Source organism: Trematomus bernacchii, unplaced genomic scaffold, assembly GCF_902827165.1.
Source record: "Trematomus bernacchii unplaced genomic scaffold, fTreBer1.1, whole genome shotgun sequence".
In the NCBI taxonomy this organism is placed as follows: Eukaryota; Metazoa; Chordata; class Actinopteri; order Perciformes; family Nototheniidae; genus Trematomus; species Trematomus bernacchii.
Window position 1 is genome coordinate 85,001 of NW_022987541.1, and position 4,310 is coordinate 89,310.

The window sequence follows — 4,310 nt, forward strand, 5'->3', positions numbered from 1 at the left end:
GACCAGGGGACACTAAAGAGTGACGCACACAGCTCGGAGACCAGGGGACACTAAAGAGTGACGCACACAGCTGGGAGACCAGGGGACACTGAAGAGTGACGCACACAGCTGGGAGACCAGGGGACACTGAAGAGTGACGCACACAGCTCGGAGACCAGGGGACACTAAGAGTGACGCACACAGCTGGGAGACCAGGGGACACTAAAGAGTGACGCACACAGCTCGGAGACCAGGGGACACTAAAGAGTGACGCACACAGCTGGGAGACCAGGGGACACTAAAGAGTGACGCACACAGCTCGGAGACCAAGGGACACTAAAGAGTGACGCACACAGCTGGAAACCAGGGGACACTAAAGAGTGACGCACACAGCTGGGAGACCAGGGGACACTGAAGAGTGACGCACACAGCTGGGAGACCAGGGGATACTGAAGAGTGACGCACACAGCTGGGAGACCAGGGGACACTAAAGAGTGACGCACACAGCTGGGAGACCAGGGGACACTGAAGAGTGACGCACACAGCTGGGAGACCAGGGGACACTAAAGAGTGACGCACACAGCTGGGAGACCAGGGGACACTAAAGAGTGACGCACACAGCTCGGAGACCAGGGGACACTAAAGAGTGACGCACACAGCTCGGAGACCAGGGGACACTAAAGAGTGACGCACACAGATGGGAGACCAGGGGACACTAAAGAGTGACGCACACAGCTCGGAGACCAGGGGACACTAAAGAGTGACGCACACCGCGCGGAGACCAGGGGACACTGAAGAGTGACGCACACAGCTGGGAGACCAGGGGACACTAAAGAGTGACGCACACAGCTGGAGACCAGGGGACACTAAAGAGTGACGCACACAGCTGGAGACCAGGGGACACTAAAGAGTGACGCACACAGCTCGGAGACCAGGGGACACTAAAGAGTGACGCACACAGCTCGGAGACCAGGGGACACTAAAGAGTGACGCACACAGCGCGGAGACCAGGGGACACTAAAGAGTGACGCACACAGCTGGGAGACCAGGGGACACTAAAGAGTGACGCACACAGCTGGGAGACCAGGGGACACTAAAGAGTGACGCACACAGCTGGAGACCAGGGGACACTAAAGAGTGACGCACACAGCTCGGAGACCAGGGGACACTAAAGAGTGACGCACACAGCTGGAGACCAGGGGACACTAAAGAGTGACGCACACAGCTCGGAGACCAGGGGACACTAAAGAGTGACGCACACAGCTGGGAGACCAGGGGACACTAAAGAGTGACGCACACAGCTGGAGACCAGGGGACACTAAAGAGTGACGCACATAGCTGGAGACCAGGGGACACTAAAGAGTGACGCACACAGCTCGGAGACCAGGGGACACTAAAGAGTGACGCACACAGCTGGAGACCAGGGGACACTAAAGAGTGACGCACACAGCTGGGAGACCAGGGGACACTAAAGAGTGACGCACACAGCTGGAGACCAGGGGACACTAAAGAGTGACGCACACAGCTCGGAGACCAGGGGACACTAAAGAGTGACGCACACAGCTGGAGACCAGGGGACACTAAAGAGTGACGCACACAGCTCGGAGACCAGGGGACACTAAAGAGTGACGCACACAGCTGGGAGACCAGGGGACACTAAAGAGTGACGCACACAGCTGGAGACCAGGGGACACTAAAGAGTTACGCACACAGCTGGAGACCAGGGGACACTAAAGAGTGACGCACACAGCTCGGAGACCAGGGGACACTAAAGAGTGACGCACACAGCTCGGAGACCAGGGGACACTAAAGAGTGACGCACACAGCTGGGAGACCAGGGGACACTAAAGAGTGACGCACACAGCTGGAGACCAGGGGACACTAAAGAGTGACGCACACAGCTGGAGACCAGGGGACACTAAAGAGTGACGCACACAGCTCGGAGACCAGGGGACACTAAAGAGTGACGCACACAGCTGGAGACCAGGGGACACTAAAGAGTGACGCACACAGCTGGGAGACCAGGGGACACTAAAGAGTGACGCACACAGCTGGAGACCAGGGGACACTAAAGAGTGACGCACACAGCTCGGAGACCAGGGGACACTAAAGAGTGACGCACACAGCTGGAGACCAGGGGACACTAAAGAGTGACGCACACAGCTGGGAGACCAGGGGACACTAAAGAGTGACGCACACAGCTGGAGACCAGGGGACACTAAAGAGTGACGCACACAGCTCGGAGACCAGGGGACACTAAAGAGTGACGCACACAGCTGGAGACCAGGGGACACTAAAGAGTGACGCACACAGCTCGGAGACCAGGGGACACTAAAGAGTGACGCACACAGCTGGGAGACCAGGGGACACTAAAGAGTGACGCACACAGCTGGAGACCAGGGGACACTAAAGAGTGACGCACACAGCTGGAGACCAGGGGACACTAAAGAGTGACGCACACAGCTCGGAGACCAGGGGACACTAAAGAGTGACGCACACAGCTGGAGACCAGGGGACACTAAAGAGTGACCACCTGTCTTGTGAATTCTCTGGCCGTAACTCCAAATAAACCGTCAGTGTTTGCCATCAAAGCTCCAGCTCTCCTCGTGTCTCTTTGAGTCCTGACTCCATCAAAGCTCCAGCTCTCCTCGTGTCTCTTTGAGTCCTGACTCCATCAAAGCTCCAGCTCTCCTCGTGTCTCTCTCTGAGTCCTGACTCCATCAAAGCTCCAGCTCTCCTCGTGTCTCTCTGAGTCCTGACTCCATCAAAGCTCCAGCTCTCCTCGTGTCTCTCTGAGTCCTGACTCCATCAAAGCTCCAGCTCTCCTCGTGTCTCTCTGAGTCCTGACTCCATCAAAGCTCCAGCTCTCCTCGTGTCTCTCTGAGTCCTGACTCCATCAAAGCTCCAGCTCTCCTCGTGTCTCTCTGAGTCCTGACTCCATCAGAGCTCCAGCTCTCCTCGTGTCTCTCTGAGTCCTGACTCCATCAAAGCTCCAGCTCTCCTCGTGTCTCTTTGAGTCCTGACTCCATCAAAGCTCCAGCTCTCCTCGTCTCTCTCTGAGTCCTGACTCCATCAGAGCTCCAGCTCTCCTCGTGTCTCTCTCTGAGTCCTGACTCCATCAAAGCTCCATCTCTCCTCGTCTCTCTCTGAGTCCTGACTCCATCAAAGCTCCAGCTCTCCTCGTGTCTCTCTGAGTCCTGACTCCATCAAAGCTCCAGCTCTCCTCATGTCTCTCTGAGTCCTGACTCCATCAGAGCTCCAGCTCTCCTCGTCTCTCTCTCTGAGTCCTGACTCCATCAAAGCTCCATCTCTCCTCGTGTCTCTCTGAGTCCTGACTCCATCAGAGCTCCAGCTCTCCTCGTGTCTCTCTGAGTCCTGACTCCATCAAAGCTCCATCTCCTCGTCTCTCTCTGAGTCCTGACTCCATCAAAGCTCAGCTCTCCTCGTGTCTCTCTGAGTCCTGACTCCATCAAAGCTCCAGCTCTCCTCGTGTCTCTCTGAGTCCTGACTCCATCAAAGCTCCAGCTCTCCTCGTGTCTCTCTGAGTCCTGACTCCATCAAAGCTCCATCTCTCCTCGTGTCTCTCTGAGTCCTGACTCCATCAAAGCTCCAGCTCTCCTCGTGTCTCTCTGAGTCCTGACTCCATCAAAGCTCCAGCTCTCCTCGTGTCTCTCTGAGTCCTGACTCCATCAAAGCTCCATCTCTCCTCGTGTCTCTCTGAGTCCTGACTCCATCAAAGCTCCACTCTCCTCGTGTCTCTCTGAGTCCTGACTCCATCAAAGCTCCACTCTCCTCGTGTCTCTCTGAGTCCTGACTCCATCAAAGCTCCAGCTCTCCTCGTGTCTCTCTGATCCTGACTCCATCAAAGCTCCATCTCTCCTCGTGTCTCTCTGGTCCTGACTCCATCAAAGCTCCAGCTCTCCTCGTGTCTCTCTGAGTCCTGACTCCATCAGAGCTCCACTCTCCTCGTGTCTCTCTGAGTCCTGACTCCATCAAAGCTCCAGCTCTCCTCGTGTCTCTCTCTGAGTCCTGACTCCATCAAAGCTCCAGCTCTCCTCGTGTCTCTCTGAGTCCTGACTCCATCAAAGCTCCAGCTCTCCTCGTGTGTCTCTGAGTCCTGACTCCATCAAAGCTCCAGCTCTCCTCGTCTCTCTCTGAGTCCTGACTCCATCAAAGCTCCAGCTCTCCTCGTCTCCTGAGTCCTGACTCCATCAAAGCTCCATCTCTCCTCGTCTCGTGTCTCTCTCTGAGTCCTGACTCCTCAAAGCTCCAGCTCTCTCGTGTCTCTCTGAGTCCTGACTCCATCAAGCTCCAGCTCTCCTCGTCTCTCT